The sequence below is a fragment of the Aphelocoma coerulescens genome, chromosome 2, assembly GCF_041296385.1.
Source record: "Aphelocoma coerulescens isolate FSJ_1873_10779 chromosome 2, UR_Acoe_1.0, whole genome shotgun sequence".
NCBI classification, from domain to species: Eukaryota; Metazoa; Chordata; class Aves; order Passeriformes; family Corvidae; genus Aphelocoma; species Aphelocoma coerulescens.
The window spans coordinates 36,702,070-36,721,222 of NC_091015.1; the positions used below are offsets into that span (position 1 = coordinate 36,702,070).

A 19,153-nucleotide genomic window follows, 5' to 3' on the forward strand; every position below is an offset into this window, starting at 1 on the left:
ATATTTAATTAATAGCTATCATCTGACTTGGCAGTTCTGTATTCTGAAAAATATTCTTAGATCCACAAGTTCTCTACAGCTCTAGTTTTCCTGAATCAATTATAGTAAACAAAACTTGCGGTGACATATATCCTTTTTCTCAAGGTAGCCCTTGTTATGGCATCAAGATTAAAAGAGACTAAGAGAATAATTTGTGCAGATTATTGCCACATATTTTTACAATATGCTTCCAATCAGCTCTGTATAGCTTACTATGAAAATTTCACAGCATTTAATGCAGCAAAAATAATACACTTTTTAATTAAATATTAGTGAACAATAAATCATCTGGTGTTTATTAATTTGAAAAGTTTCTTCAATCTGCTGTTGATTATGATATTCTGTAGAGCTTGTGCGCCCATAAATAAGGGAAAATACATATAACTTTATATGCATACCAAGAGACTTCCAAAATTGATATTCTGTACATGCATTTTATTTCCATTATTTTAAAGTGCAAAAAGCCTAGATAGTAAAGAGGAGTTTATGGGTATTCTACCTGACCCTGTAAGGAATGCATGCACTATCACAGGACAGTGGCACTTCTTTTAAACTGGTCAAGTTTTCCATTTACAAAAAAGGAATTAGAAGCCGTTCTGCAGTTTTGTTGGAAAATATGCTGTCTTCGGGCCTGTTGGTATATATTTTAGGCACAGGTTCTTCTGTTTATATATAGTATAGGATGTACAAGATATTCTTGTCCTAAGTACAGAATGACAGAATTGTTTATAAAAGATATTGGAAAGTAACCAGAGATCCAAGCAAAATCCTAATCAAATCTTCACTGACATGAAAATTGCTCATTTTAAAGCACACACAGAAAGAGATGGGATATCTCAATGTGTTTCATATGTTCCTATTATTTCACTTGTCTGTATGCTAAGAAAAACAGACATTTCATGGGCTGGGTGTCCATACTGGAAATCTTATCCTTATCAGCGCTTGATTAAGCTCTTAGTAGTTTACATTATACTGAATGTACTATATCTGACTATTAAACTCTACCTTTTAAACAGATGATTGTGTTTGAATTATATGAGATGTGTCTATATATAGTTGTTCCAATCAAACTGTAGTTTATCCTTCAAACATTTATTTAATTGAGTGGTTAGGGAAGGGTCAGAATCACATTTTTAAAATAGGTATTTTCAGTGTCAATACCATGAACGAATCTTCTGAAAAAATCCCCAAACAAATAAACACCCCTTTCCCAGCCCCCCAAAAAACCCCAACAGAACCAAACCTCTCTCGATTTGTAGCTCCTGCTTGATCATGGAAAGAGGAGCCCTATTTCAAGAGAACCTGGAAGTATGGAAGACCTGCATTGTCGGGAGCTGGACAGTTTAAGGTCAGTCTTGGATATAGATGTGGTAGGTGGGTTTGACTTTGGAAGGCAATGGAGATTTTGCAGCTGGCAACTAGAACTTTTAAAATGTAGTCAAAATGCCAATCTGGAAAACAAGCCTCAGACATTTCTGCACGTCTTTAAATACTGTCTACTGTTTCTACTGTCTCTTTATCTCAAAGAATACCCAGTGAGTTCCAGCCATGCCTTTATCTCCTTTGTTGTCTTTTTCTTCTCTGAACTTAAGTTCAGAAATTGTGTCAGAGGTTCAGTTACCCCAGTGGGCTGGCGTTCCCTGCTTGTCATGACTGTGTGATCTGATCTTAAATGATATCTGTGTAGGCACAGACCCAGGAGAATAACACAGATATGAAAAGCTAGAAGGGTAGACTTGAATGTCAGCAGGCAATTATCCATGTGACCAAGAGCATTTGCAGCATATGATGCCATCTGGCCTGGAGCCTAGACAGTGATACCTTCTAGGCATGGGGGGAAAGTTACTTTAGATTATCTATGCTTTGTTTTTGGTCTATGAAAAAGCCCAATAGAGCAGCCAGGCAGACTGTGAAATGGATTTTGGATGGCAGAACTGTAACATTTCCACATTTGGAAATGTTACAATTGTAAAGACAGCTAAGGTGTTGGAAAATGTTCATCGTAATCTTTGTCAAGATAGTGTCCTTTTGATTTTCTGAAGTGCTTGAAAGCAACTTTATGTCAAATAAGCCTGTCTTTCTCTTGTGTTCTTTGGTAAAGACTACCTGCCCCGGAGCACATGGCTAACTCTAGCTGAACATTCATGGCAGCTAACTCCTTGAATCTTTGGAGTATTTCGTGAGCATCCACTGACTGTGCAATCACGTTGTGAGAAATCACTGCTAGAAATAGTATTTCTTTAGTACTGTACTGGCTAGTTTAATGAACTTAGATCAACTGTCACAGAGCTGTGTGTTGATTTCATCTGATGTTAGACAGGCCTTGGGAACAATAAAGTCCAAATCCTACCGCCAGGCTGAGGAGGTATCCTGAAAACAGACCTCCCTGGAATTGTTTGTTGTAACCAGTGAGACTTAACATCAGTGCGTGTGGGGATGAAGGAAAGCAATCAAATGTTTACCCAGAAGACAAGCTCTAGGCTTAGTCTTTGAAACCAGGGTGGCTGATTGGTGTGTGCAGGTGTAGCACTGAGTCCCGGTGTGTGTCTCGGGCTGCTGGGTGTAGCTGCAATACACATAAAAGCATTTAAAACATGAGAGCAATGCAGACAGATGAGTGCACTGGGTTTACAAATGTTAAATCACACCACAAACTACTGTCCTTTGTGCACTGCCTGACCCTGTGGGACATTCCAAAGGAAAAGTAAATGGATATGCCTGAGCTGACCAAGCTCACATACTGCCTGCAAGTTAATTATGCTGGGAAAAGAGCAACATACATTGAATATCTTTATTCAAGCCTATATGATACAGGATAATATAATTTTTTTTATAATGGAAACAAAATGAATAAGTGCTTGAATGTAAAGATAATCAGAGAAATTATTAGCAGCAGAAATTATTTTTAGTCTAATTTATTTTTAGCATCAAAGCGAAAGCATGGTCTATAAACCTTTCTAATAATATCACAATGTATGTTTTAGAAATAATAGCAGGTTTCCTACTAACCCTTGCACAATTCTGTATTGTTGTAGTGTGTAAAATTCCCAGTGAACAAAATAAATATAGTTTTTTGTAGTTGGAAGACCTATAAACATTTTTCTTTTTTTAGTTTACAAGAGGAGGAAGAGATAGGAAACAGATTTGTGGTGCTTTGGTTCAGTCTAATCATTCATTATGGTGAAGAAGAAAGATAAAAAATCTCAAAGGTATTGACTTGAAACGCCTTCTCTTTTTAACTGGCAATGAAACTATTTGTTCCCTGCAGCTTTACCAAAAGCAAAGATTTAATTCATATGCAGTCCCTACTTTGACATATCCCATTCATTCAGGTATTCATACAGTCCTACATTGAGCTGGACATCCTTGTGCTCTCTGGCATGCACCCAGCAGGCAGGATCTCTCCAGCTGCGCATCTGATAGAGACATTTACATTTATTTACACTCGAAATCGTTCTGCGGGACAGGCAGAGCTGTGTGCCTGGTAGTTGCTTGCTCAGGAAGGAGCAAACTGCTTTCAGGAGAAGGGCTGTGCAACATGTTGCTTTGCAGCTATAGGGAGGAGATCTGGATGTGCTTCCAGGGAGTGAGCAGAGGGATTTTTTATTTAACTTGGAAGCTTCTTAAATACAAAACAACATTATAGAGGTTATTCTGCAGATCTTCCATAAGGAATTTTCAGGACTCTCTTGGTCAATGACTAAATAAAAAAAAATCAATTTTTTGTTATTTAATTTGGCACAGTACACTGTGCCAATAAGCTTCTGCATATTATTCTGAACCTAAGTTTCATTTAAGGCCACTAAAATGTGTATATTTCTTCAGAAATAGCTTTCCAAGAATTCTGTCAAAACCGAGATTAGATGGTAGTAATTCGTGAGTGAAAATTATTAAAATAAGTTAAAAGTAACCATTTATGTCACAGTTAAAGAAATGAAACATCAGAAAGCATAAGCAAGACCAGTTTAAATATCAAGCTATTTTTCAAGGGCCTAGTGAACCTTACTGACATATGGCAGAAAGCATCAAAGCATCGGTATAATTATCAGTGCTCACAGTCTGTCTTATGAGCCATCAAACCAGACTCATTCAGGGCTACAAAACATGAAGTTTCTGGTGAAGATAATCTGCAAAATTGTCTTGGCTGGAGTAGGTGTGGTCTTTGTAAACTCTTAGTTTCCAAACCACGTGCAGTGAAGAAAGAGCTGCCAATTTAAGGTGTTACCTCCCCTGGGCTGAATGTTACTTTTGGCTTAAATAGTTCTTTCTAGGGCCAGACAATGTTTCCTTCCAAGGGGTGGGATGGGTAGCATAGGGTTAACTGAATTCTCCTTAAACCTTCCCAGGAAGATTTGTCAGAACTTGTCTGCCCAGACAACTAAGGCTTGTGGGAGAAAGGAGTTAAATAATAATTTGCTCTGTAAGCAAACTTAAATTTACCTGCTTTAAAAAAAAGGACAAGTTTTGACATTGTGGTTTCAATCTCTGCAATATAGTTTAGGTGTAGCTAATTTCTCTTTACAAGCTTTGCTTGTAAAGCTGATTTATGATAACATACCTTATGTGTTTTGATGCTAGAACAAGCACCCCTAAAAACCTGGTATTTTTTCACAGCAGCTTGATATGACTCTGTACCAAACTCTTGTCATTATTCTATGGTCTCTGGGCTCTAATTCTCTAGAGTCCTTTAGAGTTGCCAGGCTATGTTCCTAGTGCTGTGATCCAGCTGCTAGGTGGTTAACATAACATGATACAAACACAGATGTTTCCCTTTCTTTTGGGAAGAATAACACTCTTAATTGCAGCTGGAGAACCAGGAATATCGTTTGTTATCAGCAACTCTGAGAGAGGCAGAGAGATTAAAAGACCTAGAGCTCGTTGCTAAATAATTCGGGCTGAATAATAAATAAATAAATTAGAAGTGTTTAATCCAGCAATACAATCAATTTTATGCAGATATGTTTTTAAACATATTTTGAATTTGAATTATTTTTTTCAAACATTGGCATACTAAAAATAAGAGGCTTTTTATCTGAGATTGAAACATTGATCCAAAAATAAGATCTCACAAACAGTGCCAAATCTACTTTGATGCATTGAGACTGGAAATCTCACTGTACACTCTTTTGTTTGTCTTCAGTCAGCCACAGAAGCATGTCTTCTCAGGCTTTATTTTCCTCCATTCTGAGGCAGGTGTGCCCATCGTCTGAATTACACTGAATAGTGTTATTCTGCTAAGAACCTCAGTGAATTCTCAATGGAATTTACAGTCAAACATAAAGTTTTCATAACATGCTTTTTTTCTATTGACTTTTTGACCTGGTAGCTGAGAGCATAACCTGCGTAGAACGAGTTTCTATTTGCATTGTGATTTCAGAGAAAACAGTGCAGATGCAGCCACAGCTGTTGAGGCAGGTCTCTTCTTGCTTCTCTGTGTGGTACAAGACTGTATTTTTTTAAAATTATTATTTAAAACATTTTTCTATAACACAGTTTTCTTTTTAACCTTTAATTAAATGTTAAAGAAGCAGTATTCTTACTTCAGTTTGCCTAATGCTGTGAGTCATGCCATGACGAGCTGCTTTAGTTGTGCTGTGAGAGATGCTTGCTGTGGTCTGTCCCAGGCAGAGCTGCACACTGCAGTTTACCTCAGCATGTCTTTATGGTCCCTTTATGGTCATGTTTTAAAGTAAGGTTGGGTGTGTGTGCTGCTCTCTCAATGTAGCTCTTACAGGATTCTTGTGATGTCAAACTCACGGTAATCTGCTGAACGAAGTCTGGTCTCTTCATTCTGCTGTGGCATAAAATAAGAGGCAAAGTGAACACTTATTTAAAGGATGGGAAAGCTACCCTTTAGCAAACAGCTGTTTAAAAGTTTTTCAGGTTGGTTAGCCATCGATAATAGCTGAGCAACCTGGTCTAATTTCCAAGTTGGGTCCAACTTTAAATTTGGCTTTGGCTGTGCTTTGAGTGTAGGCCTTCTGCAGAGCTTCCTTCCAGACTAAACTATTCCAGGAGTTTATAAACAATCAAGCTTATTCAATTTTTTGATCAAGTGTAAAAAAATATAAATATTTGTAAGCCCATTTCTTCCTTTGCTGAACTGTTCTTCTGCATTTTTAATAGTCTGTTTGTCCTAGGGCTTTCCTTTCCCATAGTTCTTAGTTAATAAAATATCTGCTAGCTAACCAGAGACACTGCAGATCTGCAGTGCTTCCCATCAGCAAAAGCTGCTGGAAGCCACATTGCTTTCATTCTACCGGAATTTGTTCCCTGTGAGGTCTGGTGCTGTGTGAATAGACACCCTGTTGTAGAACTGCCCTCCTTCTCAGGACTCCTGGTTTCTCCCTCTCAGATCTCTTTACAGAGGCTCCTCTACTAGCCCACTGTAAGCCACCTGAGGTAACAATATACATGTAAGCTTAAACTGTTTAAATATTAGGTAGTGGGTAACCTTTGTTCTCTGAAGCCGAAGCCAGGTCCTGGGCCTCACAGGGGCAATTCCTGCAGCAGCTCTGCAGAGCAATGACAGTGCACAGCTGGGGTGGGCAGCTCTCCTCCCAGTGGTCTCCCACCTTCTGCCCTGCTGTGGAGCTTTCAGCTGCAGCTGTCGCAGCTCATTTCCTTGCATGTCTGCCCTTGAGAAGCAGCAGCAGGATCATGCTCAGATCTCTGCTGCTGCTGTTCACACATGAGCTTAAACTACTCACAGAGGTCAATTTGTGTGAAAACTATGAAACAGACTGGCTGAACTGTGGGCAGATAATTTTGCCTTTAGCAGTCTCGAGAGATGAGACAGCAGTGGATGCAGCAATATCTTCAGCCACTGCAGCTATGTGCTTCAGTGGACATGTCCCAGACTCTTGGGATGAAACCAGAGGGAAAAAAAAAGCCTGCACTACCGTAAATTTTTAGGAATTCTGATTTCTGGTCTAAATACAAAATATTAATTTGTAGCTTCTTATCTATAGACAACACTCCAGAAAACAAATTGCATTGTGTTATAACTATAGCCATTGCTTTCTGCACTATAGACTTGATTAATCCTATCTATAGTGAAAAATAAAACATGGTGTTTGCATCTGTGCATTTCCACAAGTAGATGTAAATCACAAGGTTTTCTGCAAATACTTATATTAACATATTACAAAATGTGAATGAGACCATATCAGGTTTAAGTTGTCTTTTCCTCAAATGATTCTTCCTTCCAGAAGCATCTGGTACTGGATTCAGAAGAGAATGTCATTGCTGGACTTTCCTTGATAAGGAAGTATTCTACACTCAAGTGTTTCAAGACTGTAGCTCTTGAGTCTGGATGTGGATCAGCTTCAGCTGGAACAAGACTGTCATTGCTCTTTTTGTGCCCTGCTTTCCACGAAGAAAATTCAGACACGGGCAAAACACATTTTTGTCATACCCTAGATATTCCCCACTCTATAATACAAAGTCAGGGAATAAGAGTTGCAGGACATGCCTTTGAGATAAACAAGACGTTTGTATCCATCTTCTTGTTCTTCCTTTCTTCACAAGATTTTGCAGTGCAAAACTTGGCATAAGATTTACATCAATTGTCCTAGTAGTCAGGGCTTCCAGGTGGGAACATGCTAGCATCTACATGTTGTTACCTCTCGATAGTTGAAAAATACAAGCATTGCAAGCTCTGATTTTTCAGCAAATCTTGTCTTAACAAAGAGATTTGATTCTTCAGACTGAACACAGAAATTCTACACAACATGGCCTGCCAGGGTTTTACTTTGAGCTTGAAGTACTCAGCAGATGAGACAGATTCAGGCTAGATATTCACTGAAGCACAAAAGCAAAACAGAGTCACCCATAGGTGTAAACCAAAGGAAATGGCACTTTTCCATGAACAAGACAAATAAGAGAGCAGATCTCCTTATTGCTTCTGCAGTGACTTTAAATCCAAAAGAGCTACCAGACAAAGGTTTGCACTCATTCTGGAAAATGGTCCAGAGCAGGGCAACAAATAGTGAGGCTCAGGAGTCGCAGAACAGGCAGCAAGATGTGAGTCCTGTTTGCAGCATCACTGAGCAATTGCTCTTGTTGAACTGAGAAAATAGGGCTTCTAGCTCATCTCTTTAAATGGACTTGGCCAGTTGCTTTTGAAATCCTAGCTTTGAGAGGAGCTCTGTAGGTGTTCATATTTACAATGGACAGAACAAAATCTTCACACTGTTACACAGCATGTTTAATTGATCTAGAAGTTGATTTTAGCCCAGAACCAACTTTTCCATCTCTGATTCACTGCCAAATTGACTGCCAGATTCTTATTCAGAAAACCGTAAGTCTGGCAGAACTAAGGTCATACTTCAGCAGTCAGGAAATCATAGATCCTCTGCACACAGAGTGACAACCTTTCTGCTGGGAACCCTGCAGTACTTATGTGCACTTACACCCTTTCTAGAAGCTCATGGACAAAGCAAGAGCTACCTTGTTAAAAATTGGTTTTTTATCATTAGTATTCAGAGTCCAACAAATGAATAATTAGAAGACAATAAATTATTTTAGAATTTGCAGAAGTGGGAACTCTAACAATCCCTGTGTGACAGAAACATTCCAGAAGAGATGTTTAAATGAACTTTGTTTTGCTTTCCACCATGCAGCTCACCTTCCTCTCTGGCTTACTAACTGTAGCTTCAGAAAATGCATGTTCAGAGGAAGTGGGGCAAAAGTATAAAGCTGCCTCTATTATTATAGTACTGTACATATACAAAAGAACTTTATTAGATGCAGCCACAGCTTTCCATTGGATTGATTCCGTTGAATTGTTGTATTCTGCAATTGTGAAAGTGAACTTGTGTGTTAATGTCTATGTGGTTATGAACCAGATTTAAGATGCTCAATGGGCAATTCTTGTATGATCACGTTTCCCTCTGCAAAACAGGAAACCTGGAGGCACTTTCAGTATCTTTGTAGACTGCACACTGTGTATTACTGAAAGACAAAAGAAGAGGCATATTGTACCACTGCTTTGGAACTCTCTCTCCCCTTTCTTATAGACTTCCTTTTTCAAAATAACATTACTGAAATGATTTAATTTCAGAGGACGGATAAATCGTGAAGTTTAATCAAATATAGATGATGTAAAACTTTGTCAAGGTTATGGACCAGGCCTTCACAGTGCTTCCTTTGTATTTCACTTGAATTGGTGATTGTCTTCCTGTTCCAATACCATTCTCTTTCCTTTTATTCAGGGGTTTTCTATTACCCTCCAGACTATTGTATGACTGCACAACTAACACAAAGTCCTTTGTATGGTAGAAATCAGGCACAAAATAAACACACCTTAATCCTGCACTCTCAAAACCTTCCTTCTTTCTGCACGTAAATACAGTTCCTATTAAAAAGAAAGTCAGAAATCTATGACCCCGATGTTGCAGTGCTATCCAGCTGGCAAACTCTTGAAAAAGTTGGGAGACTTCTTCCATGAAGTCCACTGCCTCTGTGACACAGCTCTGCTGCAAACGATTGCCCTGTAATGTGACTGTTCCAGCTTCCTATACTGACAGTCACAGTACTGACTTTAGCCTCTGTAGGAAAGGAAATGATATACAGACATGTGAAGTGGGGAGTATGGGCCTCTTAATGACACCAAGCTTTGGAATTTTATTCTTTGTGTCTGTTTACTCAGCCCTTTCCTATTCTTGTATCCTGCATAATAAAATCATTTATTCAAGTGCTGTTTTATGCCTTTTGGTTCTGCACAGCTATGTGAGAGGAAAAAGGAGGAAAGAGCTTTTTCCTTTGTGTAGGCTGCAGTCCTTCCAGCTTCTCCTTCCTGGTGTCAGCACTTCCCAAGGAAAGGCAGGGCTCCCTGTGGCCATCAGCAACTGCTGTGCACATGAAGAAGGAGCTGTGATTTTCACTATTCATTCTGATTTGCATCACTTGGGTTAGTGAGGAACAATATGATCCTACCACACAGAACTGATTAAAACAATAGCCTGGCCTCAGACATATGCAGTGTTTTTGGCAATTTATCTTGTCCTTTCTCTTGGAACAGGTATAGTTTTTCTCTCTCCCCATTCCCCCAACTCCTCATATCAATTTCCCACAGATTTATGAACAACTTGTCCATGCCTGACATAATTCCACATACTAACAAGTCAGCAATGAATTAGAATTTGTTTTTGTATAACTTGTCTCATGTTTTGTGCTCACTAAAATTATTGGAGTACACAGTGTGATTGCCTTAAGGATTCCTGAGGGTGATTTTCTCACTGCTTACACGATTTGGGTTCAGTGAATTTTTTCTACTACAGTTGCCAGAATTGTCTTGTGATCCTGAAATCATTTGGTCAATTGAGCATCTGTCAAGCAGCCTCTGCCTTGCCAAGGGTCTTCTGCTCTTTGCTGTGTAGTATTTGGAGCAAAGGAGAAAGATGGGGAGCAATCATCATATGTGTAGCACTAGTAGAAAGTTGTTAATAGATTACTCAACACCTGCTCTCCTACCAGGGATCTCTGAAGGGGAACATGGGTTTTTATTTTATAATAGTGATCAAATGTTGGCTTTGCTGAAGTCTTTTGTCTGTCTTGGGTTTATCGACGATTTCACTCTTGTAAAGAGTATATGGTAGTCAGATGCTTTGTTGGGAGCTCTAAAATGCTGCGACCCAAGCAACCAGAAGCAAGTGGTACTTAGTGTATTTGGTTTGCATGTGTTTTTTAAGATTTGCATATGTTCTAAAAATATCAGTGTTGTTTTGTAAAAGAAAAGCTTTCTCTGTGTGAAATGCCAGGAAGTTTATTTAGAAGACTTTAGCAGAGGTGCTGCTGTAGATTAGAGTGGTGGAAAATTGTGAACTGATGACATGGGTGGCAGGGAATTCAAGAAAAATGTATTACTCTGAGAGCAAAGAGTAAATAGAAATGTCTTATTTTAAAAAGCAACTGAAAAGAATTACCAAAAGAGATTTTTTAATGGGTTTGGAGGCGTTATATATATATATATATATATATACATATTATCTTGAGGTATAAAATGTGTCCTGAGGTTTTGATGGCTGAATGCCCGATCAGAGCCATGTTTTGCTTTTGCTTTGATCTGCAGGAGAAAATATGTCATATATTCCTGGTATCCACCCAGTCCAGTCCAGAACATCATAGCATTTATCTGGAATGCCAAATCACCTCTTAATAAACTTTTGCACTAGCATACACATTCCTTTTGCTTCTTCAAGTGTGAATTAACACAGCTCAGGCTGGGATTTTCAAAGGAGCTTTGGTGAATTAGTTATCCAAATCCCATAAAAACTAATTCTGAATGATATTTAGTTATTGGGCAGTTGTTTGAAATCACTATCAAATAAAATGCAGTTTTACAATTTTATTTTAGTTGCAGCTCATTCTGACTATTTAAAATGATTTGGACAATGAGTTTGGGCAGTAAGAGGCTCTAATTATTTTCTAAATCTCTATTTACATGTTTTTCATTAAGATATCTGTCAGCTCTGGTTAAGTGTATTTCCTTGCTATATTTCTAAAATTAAAAATAATATCTTCTCCAGAACACTCCACATGAACAACAAACTGAATCAGCAGAGGAAAAATATACTTTATAGTTTTTCATTGATACAATAATATGACTAAGAAATAAGATTAAGGATGATAATTAACTCATAGGGGAAAGGCTGGTTCTTCTGTTAATGCCTTTTAACAAATGACCCTGCAGGTCAGTTTGCCACTGACAGACAATGTAGAATTTAGGATACTTCAAGGTTGTATGTGTTAGGTTGGAGTTCCATTGGAATAGAATGAAGTGGGAGATGATGGGAGTGGTTTGGTGGAGACATCAGAAGGAATAGTGGATAGGTTGGTGTCTGTCAGAAGGGAGCAGGACGCTTATGAAACAAGGGTATGTCAACCATAAGAGAGCTAGTCATAAAAAGATTTTTCAGTGCCTATAGGCTGTTTCAAGTCAGGCTTTGTGGGTTTAGAAAAGCAGTAGGAAGTGGTCATGAAAACCATGACTTAAAAGTTTATGAAAAAAAGTCTGGATTGAAAGTTCAACATTACTCTTGAGTTCTGCCTTTTTCGGTCTTTCCCCCTGCCCCTTTTTCTAGTCATATTTAGTTTCCAGAGAGCACTCTTGTCTATGAATCAGAAGATGAAGTCTTGTTGTTGAGGTTTATTTTGGTTTGGGGTTTTTCTTGTTGCTTTTTTTTGCAATTTTTTTCTATGAGTCTCACAATAGAAGTAACTAAGAACAAAATATATATTCCCAAGATTCAACACTGTTTCATATTAAAAATATAGTAGGAAATTTTTTTGTAACACTGACATCAGCTCCAGTATTCTCTTAGCAACTGAGTGAACTGAGACACAGAAAACATGGAAATAAATTACATATACCCAGGTACTAAATCCTGAAGTCTGGATTTCACAGCTGAGCTGGGATCATTCTGGGGAAAAGGGTCTGTTTAAATGGAAGACTTGGGAGCTTTGTTTTGACTCAACACATGTATTCAGACAGAAATTCCAGACCTTTGAAATTTTGCCAGGCACACTTTAAGGACAGTTTATTGTGTGTACAATTTATTGTTATTGTTATTTATCATTTGCTTAGATCTGATAGTGTGTTCAGTGCTGTGCAAGACAGATATCATGCTATCTAGTCTGAAGGGTTCATAATGTAAACATCTCCAGGGATTTCAGGACTTTAAGTTAAGGAACAAAATTAAACTAATGTTCTCCATGGCAAAACAATTCATTTGAATTCACACATGCAAAGAGATGATGCCAACATTCTAACTCCATTTAGTTACAAATATCAGATTGGAGAAGTGAATGGTTGATTAGTATTTTGATTTTAACAAAATCCTCCATTCTGCATAACTTCATCCTTTCTTTCTTGATTCCACATCACAGCTCCCCTCCTCTCCAAAAAAAAAATAAAACTAAAAAGAAAGGAAAAACAGGTGAGAAATATTATTACATCACATCCCTTGTTAAATGACATATCTTCCTGCTGAAGGGAAAAAAATGATGTAGCAGAAGCTATGAACTATTTTCATAATTTATTACAGAAGTGAACAACGAAAGTTGGAAATTGTATTTAATTCATATGTTCAGTGAAATGTTATATATTCTAAAGGCTTCAGATTTCAAACAACATACATCCCTATAATCATATCAGCAACTATATTCAGATAAACTTCATGTTTTTTTCCATATCTAGCATAGTGGCAGGGAATAGAACCCGGACTTGCAAAAATTACATATCCCAGTGCTTCTGTGATGGATGTTTTCTTTTGTAATGCATTGCTGCTGGATAAAAAGGGAATGGAATTTTTATCCAAAAGATGGAACCACCAGATCACATCAGAATCACAAAAAAAATCCTTCATCATCAGATCCCAAAAGTATGCATGAAGAACAAATACCTTTCTTTTTTTTTCTCCCTGGGATTACTTGCTATCTTTAAGGTTTTCTTCTTGAGAATCAGATCGTAAAATACGGGAAAAAAATGCCACACCATGTAAGAAAGTGGTGTAAAAGGATGCTGTGAGCCCCAATATCTATGGTTACAAACACAAAACATTCTTCCATCATGTGAATAGCAAATATACTCCAGGCTTTATTCCAAGTGAATACCTCTTACCACAGAAAAGGCTAAAGCAGATCACACCCTAATGCTTGGGCAGCGAGAAAGGACTTTCCTCTGAGTTTTTCCTGTTTCATAAAGCACTTAAGATCAAAGTAGAATTGTCTAACCTTAAAAAGAAGAAACTTCCCTTGAAATTCCCCTATCCTGAAATATTGTTAGTTGCAGAACTTCAAGCAGAATATTTTGCCACCAACATGGAATACTGTCAGAGAGATTAGAAAAACTTTGTTTCTTTTTTTCACTAGACAGGATTTAATTTTGCTATTTTCTTGAATCATGGAGATCAGTCTCTTGATGTTTGTTCTTGAAACCAGAAAAACTTTACAGTCCATGATAAGCATTGACTAGTCTGTGCTAAAACAACTGTTACAGTAGTTGATTTGGCTGTGGTCAGTAACTGAAGGTCTCTTAAATGGGTGAAGGCAAGCATCATAAACAGTGTCATTTTCTTTTAATTATGGGAAAAACAGTGAACATAGGGCTGGGAATTAGGGCTCCTGCTCTGTTTCCAGATCTGCAGTGATTTTTATGGGCAGCCTAGCAGGAAGGTATTTGCATGTACTCAATGCTTTTAATTCTGATTTGTTGGGACCAGTGGATAACCAGCCTCTGGAAATGCTAGACCTTGATATTTGGTGAAGCTCAGTTTCCTCAGCTATATAATTTAGATCATAATGTGTGTGTGCCTCACAGAATGAGTAATTAATTACTGTTTGCAAAATATGCAGAGAGCCCCTGGGAAAATATACTTTGAATATGCAACCAAACTGTTGTTCATGTGTGCTTTTTCTTGTTCAGGTGTGTTTTTTTTCCTGGATTCCAGCTTTCTAACTAAGAAAGATCCAATATAATAGAAAATTATGGCACTTTTCAAAGTGCACAGACTCTGAGGAAAAACATAAAAAGCAACACTGGTGATATTAGACCCACATGGCAGCTGACTGGAGAAAGTTTCACTAATGGAGCACTTTGAGATTCTTGTATTTTCTGCACTGCAAGCTATTTGTTGGAAGCAGCAGCTTTACTGCACATAAACAAATCTGTATCTTTCCATAGCTGAAGGAGGCCAGAAGCTGAAAACAACAACAAGACAAAGGCACATACCGTAAGAAAAGGGAGGAAAAAAAATCACTAAAACACCCTGAGCTCTATAGCTAATGGAAGGAGTGCTTGAGATGGCAAAGTGCTTAGCTGCAAGCCCAGGGGCACAGTAGCACTGCAGGATAGAGACTCACTACGCTTGAGTTATAACATGTGGATCGTAGCTAATATATTGTTGGCAAAGTGCTCAGGGCCAAATTCACTCTCAGTAGTACAATTTGAGCTGAAGAGTGCCCTGAGGACAGAGAGGTGGAAGGGGCAATAGGCCAGCACATTTCTGAAATGTTATGAAAACAGGGGAGTGTTGCTCATGTTGGGAACTGCTCTCAAGAGATGATTACACAAATACAAAAAAAATGAGATGCAGAGCTCTCCTGCTCTCCTAGAGCAAGTAATTAGAAACTGCAAATCATAGCTGGCTCTTTTGGGTGTCTTTGTCCTACAGATAGAAATGCCTTTATAATGCAAGTGTTAAAAGACATTCAGAAGCCTTTTTCTACTTTCTGCTCATATAAGGCCTGATCTTCGGTGAATATACAGATTAGGACTGGGTTTAGCAGGTTTTTGGATTAAAATCCTTGTACCAGAAAGAATTGCACAGAAGAAATCTTGTAATATAGTGTTCTTCAGCAGAGAAGTGGTCTGCAGAAAAATGTGTTTAAGAGCATTTAATTGGTTTCTGGTAAATATCCAAGTCTTCTCCTGTTGTCATTCACTCTCACACTGAGTTTCTTTCTCTCTTGTATATTGTGCAGACTTGTTAGTTAGGTAGTACTTGCTTTAACTCTGTTTTATATTGTGTTTTAAAACAGAAAAAAAACAGTAATCTGGAAAATTCAATAAAATTTAAGGAAAATTTACAATAACAGATATTTAAATTCTGCAGAAAATATGAATTCATTATTTGTTCCTGCTCTCTTATCAGCTCTTGAAACTTAGATAAATATTTTATTTTGCTATTTAATGATCTACTAAAGTGCCTGAGAAATGATCTGCCTTTTTTCTACTTACCTCCTACTCATGATGTATGAATGAAAAAATAGCTTTGTTCCTCATCTGTTGCAAAAAACACATTCTTGTCATTTACAAGAACCAAAAGAACAAGAAGAAAGAAGAAAAAGTCTGAAGAGAGCATATGAAAATGAGTCAAATATGTCACATTTGTGATCACAGCACACTGAATAATAACTCACACCACCTTTTTTCCTTTTTTTTTTAGCAGGGAAACACAACACTGAACTACTCCTCATGCAAGATGGAATCTGGCCTCATACACAAAATATTTCCAGTTTTGCCTTTCATTCCTGCAAGAGAACAGCCCTTTCTTCCAAACTAGAAGTTGTCCTAGAAGGAACAGTAGGGGTGGTCCAGGGTCACTACCTGGTGAGTCTCACCTGCCTTGAGAGGCTCAGGAAAATTAATGTTATTAAGTTTTTCCAATATGTCTTTTAGTGATGACTTGAGGAGAATTAACACAGGATCAAGTTTCTGGAAAAAGATAATTGTCAGCTTTTAACCTAGCAGTATATAAATACAGCAGTACAGCAAGACCTGGTTTAGAGCTAGTCAGTCAAATACAGGAAAGGTTTCATATTTCTAAAACTGTAGGTAAGAAACCCTTATATCGTTGAGAAAAATATTTTGCCATCGCACACTTAACATCAAGGCTGGTTGTTTTTTCAAAGGATGCAATGAACTTCAAGCTGAACTTGGTGCTGCAATGAGGCTCTGTGTGCTTGTCTTAGAGAAAGGTTCAGACATGAGAGTTTCTGGCCCTAAAATACATGAAAAAATAAAACAGAACCCACCATTCTGTATGTTTGTTTCAGTTATACTGAAGCAACTATAGTTATACTGAAAGATATCATGGCCATCATCAGTTCAGTCCAATTTAGAAAATGGTCTTTTGTGGTAGCTTAAAAAACATTTGTGTCTGATTTGCTGCTCTAACTAGGTAAAAAGGATTTATGTAAAGCTCATTAAGAACTTCTTCAGCTGTTGTTAGGGAAATGAAGTTAAAATCAGAAACAGCATGTCCTAGAAATGGAATTTACCCTTTCACCTGCAGTATTCCTCTGGGCTTTTTATATATAGTTTTATTTGTTCTAAATAAAAAGCAGACTCACTGGCAAAATTTCATGACAAAATTCCAAGAAATTCACCTCTTAAAAAGTGATAGAAAAGAAATCTTGTTATATACATTTCTGTATAAAAGGTATTATTTTGTTTCCCATTTCCTGTTAATCTGGAACAGAACAGCAGGAGAGTATTACAATACATGGTAATGTGGAGAGGACATTCGTCCAGATTTCTGGCCAACGATAACAGTGAATTCTCAGAGGAGATCCTATTAGAACCATCATGGGAAGGAAAAAGTCTTGTAACCATTTACTTTTTATTTATATATTTTAAATTTGATTCTGGAAAAGTTCAGACAATTTCAGTTTCCTGGGAAACCTCCTATCTGTTGAGATGTTTTATCACTGCTTGCTGTTTTGTCATCATTCATGACAGTGTAAAGTGGGTTAAAATGCTATTATCTTTGTGGTAGCATGAACAAAATCAAAATATGAGTTTTACACAAGGGCACAGCAATGAAAAAACACACTTCAGGGAAAAAAAGCGTTGATGCTTATACAGATTTAATAGAAACAGAATTCAAAGGAAACTAGCAACAGAACTGTTTAAAGTGGAAAACTCAGAGTAAGTCAGAGAAAGGACAGTGATAGGGATCATATAAGCAGTTTTTTACCCACCTTTGTGGAAGGTCCTAATTTCCAGCCAGCTCTGTAACTTTCTGCGTGGCAGCAAAACTATACACTGGAAGCTTTGGTTTCTACATCCTCTCTGAGGCTGTCTGCACTCAGTTGCACACAGTCCTTTCTGACTCTCCTATCTGACCCACCTGGTAGCCTTGAGCAGATAAGAATTGAAGAAGCGCCTGAGCCCTGGTCCACAGAAATTCATCTCACCCAGATGCTCCTTTAGGGGAGAGAGACATTATGAGTGGACAAAGTATAAAGCAAACAAAAACCTTAAAATAAGCAAATCCAATTATAGTCATCACTAAAGTTTACAGCACTGGCTAGTCATTGAGTCCTTCTTGCAAAAGAAATTGAAAGGGAGAGTTGAGTTGTGACATCTTTCTCTTCTAAAACAAAAATTATGGTTGAGTCAGTTGCCTCAAATTTGGAAGCCCTGTATCCTTCATCTTCTACCAAACTAGGAAAAGTGGTATTCAGCATGGTTTCTCATCTTTCAGATAACTCTTTTATCCTTTCATTGTAAGATACTGGGCTATCTTATTCAGACCATAGCAATTTTTTTCTTTTTCACTGTCCTTGTTCTAAGGTAGAAACAGGGAAATTTACTGTGATAGTCTATTTGTGGCAGATGGTAAGGAATTCTGGGAATCAGACTCTGAAGGTCAAGAAGTCCAGTTCTAGGTGCAGGAAAACCTCAGTTGAAAAGTTGATGCCAGCTTTTACATTATAGGTTTTGACTGCATCAAAAAGAAGAAAAGAAATAAGTGCATCACAAAAATAAAATATCCTCTGTTTGAATTCTTACAAAACTTTCAGTTTTAGATTTAGATATGTGAACATGTAATGCATCTGAGTAGCCAGAGCAGAGAAAACATTTAAAGTAAGGCTGAAGGAAAACTACCAAAGTCAGGAAAAAAATGCAGGTTAAGATTGGATTCATACTTCAAATGTAATAGAAGGATGAACAAAAACTGGTGAAAACTAGAGTTGCTCATTTGATTTAAACAGAGGAAAGCAAGGGCATGTGTTGAACTGTGTTGTGAATCCATGCTCTTTGCTTCTTACAGGACAAGGCAGCTGTTATCCCTGTTATCTATTATCCTGTTATCTGAACAGGAGACTATGCAGCTACACTTATACAGACATAACAAGTGACATGGGAGTGCAGAATGTATTTGCAACACCATCGGGGCAGGATGCTTTCTATTAGGAGATCTCTCTTAACTTTTTATGTGCAGTGTAGAAAATTATTGGAATTGTTGAGGCTTTTTTCCCTCTTCTGTATTCTACTGCTATTCATTCTAATTTTGCCAAATCAAACTTTGCCTTGCTTTTGGCTTTTTGCAATTCTGATTGAAAGATATTTTCAAGGAGAATTACTAATACCAACAAGTTTGGCTGAAGTCCTAATGTAATGCTTTTGCTGAAGTCAGTCAGCAGGAAAATCCCTTTAACAGATATTAAATGTCAGCCTAGGAGACAAGTAGCCCCTGCTGAAATCAATATCTGCTAGTGTAGCAGTCATTTGTGGTTATTCATTAAAACAGCAGGCTGCTTTTCCCACTGAATTAAAGACAAAATCCTTACTCCAAGCTGATCTCTCCATACTCCCTGAATT

The 19,153-nt window shown here is 37.7% G+C and overlaps 1 long non-coding RNA gene across 6 annotated transcripts in view; it reads left to right on the plus strand.

Annotated features, from left to right (window-relative positions):
- LOC138106443 (uncharacterized) overlaps positions 1-19,153 on the plus strand; it is a 176,489-nt gene that overhangs the window by 128,464 nt on the left and 28,872 nt on the right. For all 6 annotated transcript variants that reach the window (XR_011148992.1, XR_011148989.1, XR_011148991.1 and 3 more), the window contains one exon: positions 15,990-16,153. This is a non-coding gene — a long non-coding RNA (uncharacterized lncRNA). The remainder of the gene's footprint in view (positions 1-15,989; positions 16,154-19,153) is intronic.